Raw genomic sequence first — 13,752 nt, 5'->3', positions numbered from 1 at the left:
CGAGTGATGTGGTGGTGTCCCAGAGTGATGTGGTGGTGTCCCAGAGTGATGTGGTGGTGTCCCCGAGTGATATGGTGGTGTCCCTGAGTGATGTGGTGGTGCCCCTGAGTGATGGAGGCTGGAGTTGTTTATGTTTATGTTTGTTTATGTTTATGTCGGTTTATATAGCGCCAAATCACCGACAGGTCTCAGGGCGCTTTTGACCGCAATGACATCACAGCTTGGGCAGCAACAGGAGGCGAGTTAGGTCTATACTGAGCTCAACGCTGTTCTAAATAGAGTTGTCTTTAGGGCTTTCCTAAAGCGAAGCAGGTTTCCTTTCTTACGGAGAGCTTCAGGTAGCTCATTCCACATTTTGGGCAGCAGGACCGAAAAGGATCTCCCTCCTTTTGTTGCTAGCCTGAACCGAGGACATACAAGCAACTGAGCCTCGGAGGACCTTAGGCTTCTTTCGGGCCTGTAGATGACTAGTCTTTCCTTAATATAGGAAGGGGCTTGCCCGTAGATAGCCTTGTGGGCTATGCAGAGACTCTTAAAAGCCGACCTTTGCGTCACTGGTAGCCAGTGAAGACTCAGTAACAGCGGGGATGCATGTGATCTCCTTGGAAGTCTGAAGATTAGCCTTGCCGCATCATTTAAGACTACCTGCAGTCTGTTTGTTAAGGCTTTAGGTAAGCCCAGGTAAAGCGCATTTCCGTAGTCCAGTCTCGACAGTATGGTGGCAGAAACTATCGTGCGGAGCATGGACTGGGAAAGAAGTGGAACAAGTTTGCGCAGTTGTCTTATGATGCCGTTACAAGTACCCACTACCGCAGAGATTTGATTGGTCATTGAGAGGGCGCCGTCTATTCTAATGCCAAGACTTTTGACCGCGATTGCTGGCTTAGGGGTGGGCCCTAATTCCTGGGGCCAGTAGAGGTCACACCAGGGGGAGCAGGTGGATGACACAATTAACACCTCCGTTTTCTCGGGTTAATCTTCAGGAGATTCCTGGACATCCAGTTGACTGTGTACCTAAGAATCTCCTGTGCCAGCGACTGGGCCCGTACGGTGTCATCTATGCTCAGCAACAACTGAGTGTCGTCTGCATAGTTAAACACCCGACAGCCCATCTCAACCAAGGTGCTTATTAGTGGTTGCAGGTATAGGTTGAACAGTAAGGGGGACAAGGCGGAGCCTTGGGGTACCCCACATGTCAGGTCTCCTGCTCCTGATACCTCCTCTCCCAGCTGAATCCTCTGGGTTCGCCCGGACAGGAAGGATTCCAGCCAGAGGTAAGCAGAGCCCCGGAGCCCAAACCTGGCCAACCTATCCAGGAGTATGGTATGGCTGACGGTATCAAACGCCGCTGATAGGTCTAAAAGTATCAGGGCGCTTAGTTTCTTTCGGTCAGCCAACCCTCTAAGGTCGTCCAGCACCGAGAGCATGACTAACTCTGTGCTATGGTGGGCACGGAACCCTGCCTGCATCTCATGGAGCAGATGGTTAGACTCCAAGAACGCAGCCATGGACTTCAGAACATGCTGCTCAAGCACCTTGGAGAGAAATGGAAGCTGGGAGATGGGCTGATAGTTTTTTAATACTTTGGGATCGGCCCCAGCTTTCTTAATTAGGGGCTTCACTCGGGCTTCTTTAAAGCTAGCTGGCAGCTGTCCCGTGTTCAATGACCTATTTAGCATGGACAGAATGCGTTCTTCTAGGCTGAGGCGGGCTAGGCGAAACACACTAGGAGGACATGGGTCGGCTGGGGAGCCTGACTTTGTTTTCCTCATTAAGGTTTCTAGGCTCAATGAATCAATCGGGGGAAAACTAGACAAGTACATTCCACCTGGAGTTTTAGCAGAATGTGGTTCAGTAGAGCCAACACTGGTACTTGTTATTTCTTGTAAAATAGTCTCAACCTTTTCTAGGAAATATTTCAAAAAAGTGTCGCAATTGAAGGTGGTCTCTGTAGGTTGAGTTCTTTTACTTAGTTCCGTGAGGATTTTAAAAGTTTCCTTCTGAACGTTATCTGCCTTATTAATGCGATTTTCGTAGAATGTCGCTTTAGATTCCTGTATATGTTTTTTATAGGCCCGAAGCAACTGCCTATATTGTTCACAGGATTCGGGGTCTTGGAGGGTGGAGTTGGAGGGTGAAGTTAGAGGGTGGAGTTGGAGGGTGGAGTTGGAGGGTGGAGTTGGAGTGTGGAATTGGAGTTGGGTTTGGAGCGTGGAGTTGGAGGGTGGAGTTAGAGTGGGGAGTTGGAGTTGGAAGTTGGAGTTGGAGAGTGGAGTTGGAGGGTGGATTTGGAGTTGGAGGGTGGAGTTGGAGTTGGAGGGTGGAGTTGGAGTGTGGAGTTGGAGTTGGAGGGTGGAGTTGGAGGGTGGAGTTGGAGGGTGGAGTTGGAGGGTGGAGTTGAAGGGTGGAGTTGGAGGGTGGAGTTGGAGTTGGAGGGTGGAGTTGGAGGGTGGAGTTGGAGTTGGAGGGTGGAGTTGGAGGGTGGAGTGTGGAGTTGGAGGTTGTAGGGTGGAGTTGGAGTTGGGGGGTGGTGGGTGGAGTTGGAGGGTGGAGTTGGAGGGTGGAATTGGAGGGTGGAGTTGGAGTTGGAGGGTGGAGTTGGAGTTGGAGGGTGGAGTTGGAGTTGGATTTGGAGGGTGGAGTTGGATTTGGAGGGTGGAGTTGGATTTGGAGGACCACGTTGTATAGAGCAACAAACGCTGTACAACAAATGGAATAGCCTTCTAAGTTTTATGTTGCTGCATAGTTCTATTTAAACACGGAAAATAATCCCGAAAACAACACTGATCAGTAAAACATAACATTGTCATCAAAACCAAAAATAGTATTCCCGTATTACACACAGACATACTCTCTCGTCTATATGAAAAAAAACTACGTGCATGAAACAAATATATACATTAAATAGCGGTGCTTAATTAGAATAGATGCACAGCAACTTCATTAAAAAGCTACTGCAGTGCTTGCTTCGCAGCGAGTGTGTAAAGCAGATTAATATGATCCCATAATATGAGTGGATAGATGAGTCATTGTACATTTAGTGTAGACAGTTTTAGTGTAGACAGTGTGTCATTACTCGGTCGTGTTTACATGTTATTTGTGAGTTAATTGTCAGGAGGGACGCATGTATCCTTTTGTAGTTAATACATTTCCTTTTATGTAGAAGCTCTAGGGAGAGCGCGATGTCGCACTGGGCAGATTTCACGTTCGTTTTACTAATAGAATACACAGCACCAGATATACACATCCCCGCCAACACGCACATTATCCATCCCTCCATATTCATCACATGTAAAGGCCTTCGTGTTTACAACGAACAGCATGCAAATTACTTTCTGTCATACCCAGTGATGAAACTGGATGCCTAATAATAAATAGAACTCAATAGCAATACAAGAAAAGTTTGAAGAGACACGGCTGCACGGCCGTGAAAGTGAAAGCAAAGTGATGACACAGCTGCGTGGCCGTGAGACGCGCTCTGTGGTGGGGGTGGGGGTGGGGGAAGGGCAGTTGTGAGAGGCGCCATGAGCCATGACAAAAGGCAGGAATATAAATACTAATGATATAGATTACCTTAACCTCTTTTACACGCACTTTAAACAAAAGTCTAAACCAGACAAAGTCGATAGACTGAATCACCTTTATTCCTCCACTGTAATTAGCTTGAATGAAAACAAATAACAAAAACGAGACTGGTCGGGTTTCAAGTACCCGCACAAAATTGCTGCTATTTGCACGTTTTACGATGCTTTCATCCCCCGGTCTGAATGCCAAACTGAAAACCGATTCTGATTTCAGCCCCAGCTGGCTACACATTAAAAACAACACTGAAAATTAAAGAAGTCGGAGCCACAACTGTATGGACAGGACGTTTGTGAGTGCTTCAGGGATTGTAAGGCACTAACAGCCCATGAGTGGCACGCAAACATGATTTTAAAAAAAGCTCTGTCATTGCGCAGTGGGGGGTGGGGGAGAGCATTCCTTTGAAGTCTGAAGCGCGATGGTGTGAATGCCAAACTGAAAACCAATTCGGATTTCAGCTCTAGCTGGCTACACATTAAAAACAACACTGAAAATGAAAGATGCCCGAGAAAAGAAGTCGGAGCCACAACTGTATGGACATGACGTTTGCGAGTGCTTCAGGGATTGTAAGGCATTAACAGCCCGCGAGTGGCGCGCAAAAATGATTTTTAAAAAAGCTCTGGCATTGCGCAGAGGGGGGGTGTGCTCCTTATGAAAGAATAACAGAGCAGGCAGGCAAAACAGACGTAAAATGCTTTTTTCAAACACAGAATCATGCCTGTTAATTAGATCAGTTTAACTTGCATGTAAATTAGTTTAAATTTCGAAACAACTGCTAAGTGTCCGTGTGTTTGCTAAAAGGCTAAAAAACACTTCCAACATGTTTTACTTGCCCCTATCTAAAAAAATATGTGGCTCCAGGTTTGTATTGTGCACAGTTCATAAAGCAGTTTATAAAGCCTTACTAGAGTACAATTGCGTGTAAGTATGGAAATTAATCAATAAGGGCAAAATGAAATGTGAAGAAACAGATTAAATGTCGGTAGTAATAGTCTGTGGCCGTATGTTTATTAAGGGATGAGGGATATCGGCTTAAAACTGCTACAGCGTTTGTTTATAGCTATACGATCTTTTGATCAGCAGTCGAAAATGTCAAAGGAGGGTCAACTGGGAGGGAAGGTAAAAAGCAAGTAAAGGGCGAATAGGTTTATGCGGCAAGGCGCTACCAGATGGTGCGAAAGATAAGATTTAGAAAACAGTGTTTGAAGCAGCCGAAAAGGCAGGAGGGCATGTGTTGAAGCCGACTGTTTATACTTTTGTTGGCGTGTGACAAGCAGCAATTGAGGGAGGAGGGGCTGGGCCGAGTAGAGAAAGTGTGTGCGGAAAGGGATACAAAAAAATTGTGGGGGGGAATAAAACCCTAAAATTACACAGAGCTGTAAGGGGAAACAAGTAAACTGTTTAACTACACTATTACCACAAGTAGTGAACTGTCACATTCTGACACACTGTGGCAAACTCGAGGGGCCGATGACTGAAAATATTCTTATCACAAATATCCATGATTGCAGTTGTATGGGCCTCATAGAAATTGTAATGAAAAAATGAGGAGATGCACAGAACTAAAATGTAGTAATGCCTCCCTGCAATCTATATAGATCACGACGGCAACAAACTAGGATACTGGCTTACAAACGTTTGTCATCGTTAATATTGTAAGATGACTTCCGAAGGTCTTTCAATAGTGTGAGGCACAAGGAAGATTCTGCTCAAACATGTCAGGGTTCCCAATACCAAAACATCACCAAGTTGTTAAACAATGCGCAAGCTTTTCGCTCTGAAAAATACAGAACAACAATATAAATGCTTTATGTATATGTTAAAAGCCAGTGTATTGTATTATCTTCCTATTAAATACTGAAAATACGCCATTTATGACTTGTAGTTTGAACTAAACTGCAGCTTTTTATTGAGAATTGTCAGCAGAGCAGATTACATTGTTTTTGGTTGCACAATGCAACTTTTTAAAACACGGTAGATGCAGAAAACTGAGCAGTGAATCAGTTGTGCGTAGGAGAAGGGGAGATTTGGGGAAATTAGAAAGGAAAAGTCCCACATGAGCGGATACATACGTGATAATTGGGAGATGAGAGAGAATAAGAGAAAGTTGTTAAACAATGCGTAAGCTTTTCGCTCTGAAAAATACAGAAAGACAATATAAATGCTTTATGTATATGTTAAAGCCAGTGAAAATACGCCATTTATGACTTGTGGTTTGAACTAAACTGCAGCTTTTTATTGAGAATTGGCAGCGGAGCAGATTATTTTTGGGTGCACGCTGCAACTTTTTAAAACACGGTAGATGCAGAAAAGTGAGCAGTGAATCAGTTGTGTGTATGAGAAGGGGAGATTTGGGGAAATTAGAAACGAAAAGTCCCACATGAGCGGATACATACGCGATAATTGGGAGATGAGAGAGAATAAGAGAAAATGGAATGGTAAAGAAAGAAAATGATTTAAAAAAGCTCTGGTATTGCGCAGAGGGGGCGGGGAGAGCATTCCTTTAAGTCTGAAGCTCTCAGCATTACTGTGGCGGGTCTGATGCGATGATGCGACAAATGGTGGTTTGTGATGTGGCTGGTGTGGCGGGGCAGCGGAAGGGATTCCTTTGAAGTCTGATGCTTCTAATGCCTGGCTCGGGGAGCAAATGGGTGAGAGGCTGATGGGTTTGACGTGCACGGGCGTCTCACAGGAGTGCAGAACATGAACTGGACGTAGTCCGCACTTGGTAGAGATTTTGTTTTTCCTACTATAAACTCGCCTATTAATCACTGCGGGCTATAATAGGCGAGACCTAAACAGCTAGACCACAGCTCTATTACTGAAACGCCGCATTCAGAAAGGGGGCGTGAACAAAGGAGCCCAAAAGCTCTAAGTCAAGCAATGCGATGAGTCTGGGTGTGGTTTAAGTATGGAATCACTGCTTCTCCCTACAGCAAGCCCCACCTCAGCATTCTCTGTACTCCTTCAAGCCTAGCGAGGGGTCAGCACTGTAAGAGGGACCCAACACGGAGACACACAGTGGGGAGAAAAAGGAGGTAAAAAACATCTGAACACATACCTTCTTCCCCTAGTAACAACATGGAGTACAGAGTGGGGAGGGCCCAAGCTAAGGAACAAACAAAACCTACAAACCCAACAAAACCTGAACTAACACCTCTGGCCTCCATTACCAGACAGGAAGCTAACTGTGCACGAACCACAAGGCGTAACAGTTCTCATCCCAACACTGACCTACCGGGCAGGGCTTAGCAGGATGAAGGGCATGAAATCTACATATAAGGGAAGTGGCATGTACCTGATCTTCGGGTTTCCGGGACCTGTCCTCAGGTGAATACCCACCCCAATCAACAAAGTATTATAATCTGCCTTTATGTCTTCTGGAGTGCTTCTCACTTCATATTCAATCTCTCCCCCTACTTCTATGGGTGGAGGAGGGAGTTATGCTTGTCAAAAGGTATCCTAAGGTTTAAGGAGAGAAGTATACCACACTGGATGTATTTAAAGTTGCTTAGGCAGTTCTAGTTTCATTGCAGCTGGGTTGATTACTTTGGAAATCCTATAAGGTCCTATGTATTGTGCGTGTAGTTTACGGGTTCCTCCTAATTGTAGATTTGTTGTTGCAAGCTACACCTGTTCCACTACATAAAGGGGGGCTGGATGGCGGCATCAGTCAGGTTGGACCTTTATTGCATGTTTGTATTGTCATTTTTGTTATTGGGCCATATCTTCACAATGTTGTCATGATGTGCTTTGACTGTCGGTATTGCTGTCAGTCCCTGTGGTATTTGTAAGGGTACAGCTTTAGGGTGATACCCTAGCGAGTAAAAAAAACAAGCATTTGCAATGCAATAGGTCTCGAATTAGGAAAGTGTGAGCTATTGGTATTGTAAATGACAATTTTTTTTAATGTGTTGGCTTTGAAAATATATAAATTAATAGCATTGTTATTCACAAAGCCAATAGCTTACACTTTTCTAATGCGAGTCCTATTGGCTATAGTAATGCTTGTTGGTAGCAAGCAAGGACAGTGCTGTTGCGGTGCTGAGTGATGATGTGGTTGGGCTGAGTGATGTGGTGGTGTATTAGAGTGATGTGGTGGTGTATTCGAGTGATGTGGTGGGGTATTCGAGCGATGTAGAGGTGTCTCAGAGTGATGTGGTGGTGTCCCAGAGTGATGTGGTGGTGTATTCGAGTGATGTGGTGGTGTCCCAGAGTGATGTGGTGGTGCCCCAGAGTGATGTGGTGGTGTCCCAGAGTGATGTGGTGGTGTCCCTGAGTGATGTGGCGGTGTCCCCGAGTGATCTGGCGGTGTCCCAGAGTAATATGATTGTGTCCCCGAGTGATGCGGTGGTGTCCCTGAGTGATGTGGTGGTGTCCCTGAGTGATGTGGTGGTGTCCCCGAGTGATGTGGTGGTGTCCCTGAGTGATGTGGTGGGGTCCCGGAGTGATGTGGTGGTGTCCCTGAGTAATGTGGTGGTGTCCCTGAGTGATGTGGTGGTGTCCCTGAGTGATGTGGTGGTGTCCCTGAGTGATGTGGTGGTGTCTGGGGTTCTATGTGTGTGGGATTGCGTTTGGGGGGTTGTGTATGTGGGTGTGTGTGTGTGTGGGTGGGGGGTTGCGTGTGTGTGTGTGTGTGTGGTGGTGTGTCATGGTGGGTGTGTGTGTGGTGTGGTGTGTGGGGGGTTGTGTGCGGGGGGTTGTGTGGGGGGGGTTCTGTGAGTGTGGGATTGTGTGTAGGGGTGTTTGTGTGTGGATGTGTGTGGGGGGTCGTGTGTGTGGGGTGTGTGGGGGTGTGGTGTGTGTGTGGGGGGGTTTGTGTGTGTGTGGGGTTGTGTGTGTGTGGGGTTATGTGTGTGTGTGGATGATGCCTGAATTCAGTGCTCAGTGCCAGTCTCTTGACACACTGCGAGACCCTTAAATTTGGTTTTATACATATTATGAAAATGAAGCCAGAACAACATTGGAACCATTGGAATTCACATGATTAAAGTAGAGGCAGAGTAGCAACATGTTTTGTGGCGTACAATTAAGTAAGCAGGAAATTTATCAGGCATTGATAGAGAATATTAAAATATTTAAGGCAAAAAGGAAATCATTGATTGAACCCCCAGCTATCCTTGAAATAGGAATATTGTTGACATTGGTAAATCAAATATCATCTAAAAATCGATACTTGCACCTTGTCTCTGCACGCCATATATAATGAATTGTTACATCACAGGATGAAGGCTAAGCCGAGCACTACAACAGTAAAACAAGTGTTGACACACACAACCAATACTCCCGATGTCCAGTGTACGTTCTGCTGAAGTCACTGCCTTCAGGACCCAGAGACAAGGAATGGCAAAAGCGGGGCCAGTATGTACCAAACGGTGAGTCAGTGGTAGAATGTTACAGTGGTGTAATAAAGAGGGGGGCCGAGCTCCAGGGGGGCCTTCAGCACAGTACCCTGGCCTGAGAGCTACTGAGTGAGTCCAGAGGAAAGCCCTCTATGTACTTTTCAGGGGGGGCGCCCTCAAGTTTCATTACACCATTAGGTAGAAAATGCGGACACCCCTGGGAACATCAAATAGACTACCTTCCTTGTGCAATCGAAGTAAACTGGCAGTCAGAGTTTGTGACTGTAAACTCGGGAAGTTTACATTTCTGAAGAAACAGTGGCATCCTCAGTAGGGCTCTGCTCTACCACAGTTTGTGACAGATGAACCCCAGGCAGTCTAACTTCCTCTAAAGGCATCTACGCAATGTGCAGGGGAAAAGTGTACACTTTGGGGGGGTCCTCTATTAGAGGTATTGAGGTAAAAAACGTGCTGCGCTGTGTCCAATGAGAAGGCAGCAAATGTCAAGCAAATAGAGTGAGACAGGCCATCTCACCTTCTGGTGTAGGTAGAGAGTGCAGGCAGGCCCTCCAGAGAGCATGTGGATAGTGCACTTCATAGTTGATTAAGTAACGTGTATACCCGAACTCCCCTAAGCCAATGCAAGAAAGGGCTGTTTGGGGGGACCTCCGTGAAGCCGGACAGGCCAGTTAAAAGTTCTGAATAGGGCCAGGATAAACACACAGCCTGGAATTAAAATGGCTGAGCTAGTGACACATTTCCCCACAGTTTAATTAAACGAATTGTGCGTGATTTCTAATAAAACGTTACTCGGGTACAGCCTGCAGCTGGGTGCGAGATTGTAAATGGATACTCGAGAGCAAACTGTGTTTTGGCAATGAAAAGCTGAGGCAGGCAGTGACAGTCTGGAGTGAGACATAAAAGGAATGAGGGGGTTGGCAGTCTGGAGAGAGGCACAGAGATTGAGACCATGAAACGTAGAATAAGTCAAGTAGAAAATAAATTGATAGAGGCGGGCAGAGAAGCAATGCAGGGTTGAAATGTGGAGAAAGGCGGATGAAAAGGCAGTGAGAGATTAGGCGAAAGAGGAGATCAGAGAAGGAAAAGAAAGTGGCCACATTGTGGGAGCAGGGGTGGTGGAGAAACAGAGGTGGACAGGCAAGAGCGTGATAGAGAAAAAAGAATGGTAGAGAAGTGGGGATAGCGTCAGGGATATATATATATATATATATATATATATATATATATATATATATATATATATTACGAGCTCAAAACCTCGACAAGCCATTCGAAGAGGAGACGACAACAGCGTGGTGAAAAACCTTCTTTTTATTCTTCAGTCGCTATCTTTCTACGCGTTTCGCCTGACCCAGCAGGCTTGGTCACGATTAAAGTTCAAAAAGCACATACAAACATTTAAAGTGCATAAACGTCACGTGATGCATCACGTGACAGGTAAAATCATAGAACTGAAAGAAAGATTCACATTGGTTTCTATGGTTCGTATTTCCGTAAAAAAAGTTTGTATACACATAGTATTCATTGCGAAGTTAATTTGCTAAACACAAATTACACAAATGTCATTGAAAAAACCCTAAAATAAGTAGTGATTATTTTTAAAGGGGTATTTATAACAAAAAAGCGCTAAATGTTCGCGCTCATTGTTAAGATCCTAATTTCCATTCAGAGATAACTCCGCAATTATTACACAACGTGCAGCCCCAGTGGGCTAACCTCCTTTAACAAAACTACAATTAGTGGTTTATATCCAATCAATTTCATTCGTATCAGAAAACCCCCAAAGTTTTTAACGGATACACTTAGGAAACCAAAACCAAAAGGTTTTCGAATATAGCCCAAGTGGGCAAATTTCATCAGTTCCATCATTCAAGTGTCAAAACAAAAATTCTAAGAACAAACAATAACACAAAATTTTGTAAACTCTAAACCAGAAGAAATGACTTATGCTACCCAGGAAGCTGAATATACCACAGAACAATCATCCATATTACAGTTTAGTCAAAGTTCATAGGTGTGTGTGTACAGATCCTCTTCAATATTTAATCCGTACGGTCTTTTTGTATTCAGTTCCACTATGTACCATGATTCTAGTTTGCGCAGCTTTTTAACCCTATCCCCCCCTCTTTCATTCAAGGGTACGGAATCAATAACAAAGTAGGACAGACTGCTTGGATTCTTTCCATGAAACTTTTCGAAATGTCGGGCGACTGGATAGGACCTATCTGCATTCTTTATCGCCCTTAAATGTTGTAACACCCGTTGATGAACGGGCTTGATCGTACTACCTACGTACTGTAGGTTACATTCACAACATAAAACATAAATCGCAAAGTCTGTCTTGCAGTCAAATTGTCCTTTGATCTTTTTTGTTCTATTAGAAAGGCCTGGTTGGTATGTACTAGCATTCTTCCCATGTTCACAAGCTTTACATTTGCTACACTTTAGGAACCCATCCTTTCTGGACAACCAATTACTCTTTTTGTTTTTTGTCTTTTTCTTTGCCTTAGTCAACGTGGTCTTCACTAGCATTTGCTTAAAGGATTTTGCCTTTCGAAAGGTTATAAGAGGTCTATTGGTGAGTGAAGGACCGAAAATTGGGTCATTTTTAATGACATGCCAATGTCGTGTCAAAATTTTCCTCACTGATCCATGCAATTTGTTATAATTAGTGATCAACCTACACTCATTCACCGCTTGTTTTTTCATCATCCTAGTATCTTTGAAGAGGACTTCTTCTCTGGTTTTCCGTTTGACCTTGTAGAAAGATGTATTAAGGCAGTTATCACTGTACCCCCTCTGTTTAAAACGTGAATGGAGCTCAGTTAATGCACACTCCCTGTCCTTCGGGTCACTGCAATTTCTTAAAACCCTTAGACCTTCCCCATAAGGGATGCTGTTTACTAAACAAGTAGGGTGGAAACTACTGGCATGTAGCACAGTATTTCCAGAAGTCTCCTTCCTGTATATCTTGGTCTGTAATTTATTGTCCTTGATGTAGACTGTAAGATCTAAAAAATTGACAGATTCTGTACTTACAGTACTAGTGAATTTCAAATTTAAACTGTTTCTCTGTATTTTAGCCAGGAAAAGATTTAGATCAGATAGGGGGCCTTTCCAGACAACAAACAAGTCGTCAATAAAGCGACTCCAATGAAGGATGTTGTTCTCCCATTCATTTTGGCACTGCTTCCGGATCACCTGCTCCTCCCACCAGCCCATATGCAAATTAGCATAGCTGGGGGCGAAGCAGGTGCCCATCGCAGTGCCACAGGTTTGATGAAACAATTCGTCATTAAAGATGAAGAAGTTATTCTTTAGGCAGGTTGAGACCATTGATAAAAGCATTTGAGTATGAGCCCACAATTTAATTGGTCTTGTTCCAAGGAAATGTCTTATAGCGTTAAGTCCATCACTATGCTTAATGCTTGTGTACAAGGTGGTAACATCAATAGTTACCAAAATCAGATCGTCTTCCCAGGGAATGTCCTAGATAGATTTCAGAAAATCCCCTGTATCTAAAATATACGACGGGAGTTGTGCAGCTAATGGATTCAAAAAAGAGTCAATAAATTTAGAGGTATTTTCTAACCCACTACCTATGGCTGAAATAATCGGCCTACCAGGGGGGTTACATGTGTCCTTATGCACCTTCGGGAGCAAATAAAAAACTGGAGTGACTGGATTAGTTATCTTTAGGTACTTATACTCGTCATGAGTAATCAAGGATTGTCCATACCAGTTTTCTAATTCTGAATTGTACTGTGCGTGGCTGTTAAACATAATCTCAGGTTTAACTCTTATATAGCAAGCTCTATTGTTTAGCTGTTTATAAGCTTCAGATAAATATTGTTGTCTGTCCCAGAGGACTACATTCCCGCCCTTATCAGCATTACGTATTATACATTTGTCCTCCTGCTTGATTTTATTAATAAGGGCCATCTGAACTTTTTCTTGCTTGCTAAATTTTTTATTACACACACTAGTACATTTTTCCAAGTTTTTCAAATCATTCACCACCAAATCGTTGAAAATGTCAATGTTGTCTCGTGCAGTATAAGGAATATATCGAGATCTGGGACGAAAATCAGTTGGGTCACTAGCATTGATGACCAATCCTTCAGATCTTGCTACCTCATCCGCTTGACTCATAAATTCTGATGATTCACCAGTTATATGTCTTCCAAAGCGCTCTCCATTCTCATCATCTTCGTATATTCTACCGGAAGGCTGAATATCTAGCATGAGATCCATGTCTTGTACATTTAATTCTCCCAATGAAGCCTCGCTGTTTCCGTGGGTTAAAGCTTCGCTCCCAGAACCCTGGTTCAAAGAGAAATGTTTTTTCAGTTTCAAGAGTCTTGCAAATTTGAAAATGTCTATCCGAGTTTGAACATAATTAAACTCGGCAATCGGGCAAAATGAGAGTCCCAAATTGAGGGTCTGTTCTTCCTCAATAGAAAGTTCCATGTCGGTCAAATTAATCACCGATATATATATATATATATATATATATATATATATATAGTGTGATCAAAGCTGTGGCGACACAGCCGAAACCCGTCATGTTGACTATGGAAAAATAAAGCACTAAGAAGATTACCTCACAAGTTTGTGGTCTGTACCTGATTTGTCTACTATAGGATATAGTAGCACAGGACTGTTGGTAATATATATATATATATATATATATATTTTTGGAGACTCGTCACACTGCAGACTCACGCTGCCCGATTTCAAAATGACGAAGAGTGGCCCCAGTAATTGCTGGTGCAAAAGAGTGATTTATTTCATGAATGCCAGCGCT

At 43.9% G+C, this 13,752-nt stretch overlaps 1 pseudogene; it reads right to left on the bottom strand.

The window, feature by feature from the left end:
• Positions 1–13,415, bottom strand: part of LOC147659078 (uncharacterized) — a 61,177-nt pseudogene extending 47,762 nt beyond the window's left edge.
• Between the last annotated feature and the right edge of the window lie 337 nt (positions 13,416–13,752).

Source organism: Lissotriton vulgaris, unplaced genomic scaffold (assembly GCF_964263255.1).
Source record: "Lissotriton vulgaris unplaced genomic scaffold, aLisVul1.2 SCAFFOLD_817, whole genome shotgun sequence".
Taxonomy (NCBI): domain Eukaryota; kingdom Metazoa; phylum Chordata; class Amphibia; order Caudata; family Salamandridae; genus Lissotriton; species Lissotriton vulgaris.
The sequence above is the reverse complement of the archived record's forward strand: the minus strand, read 5'-3'. Positions and strand labels throughout refer to the sequence as shown.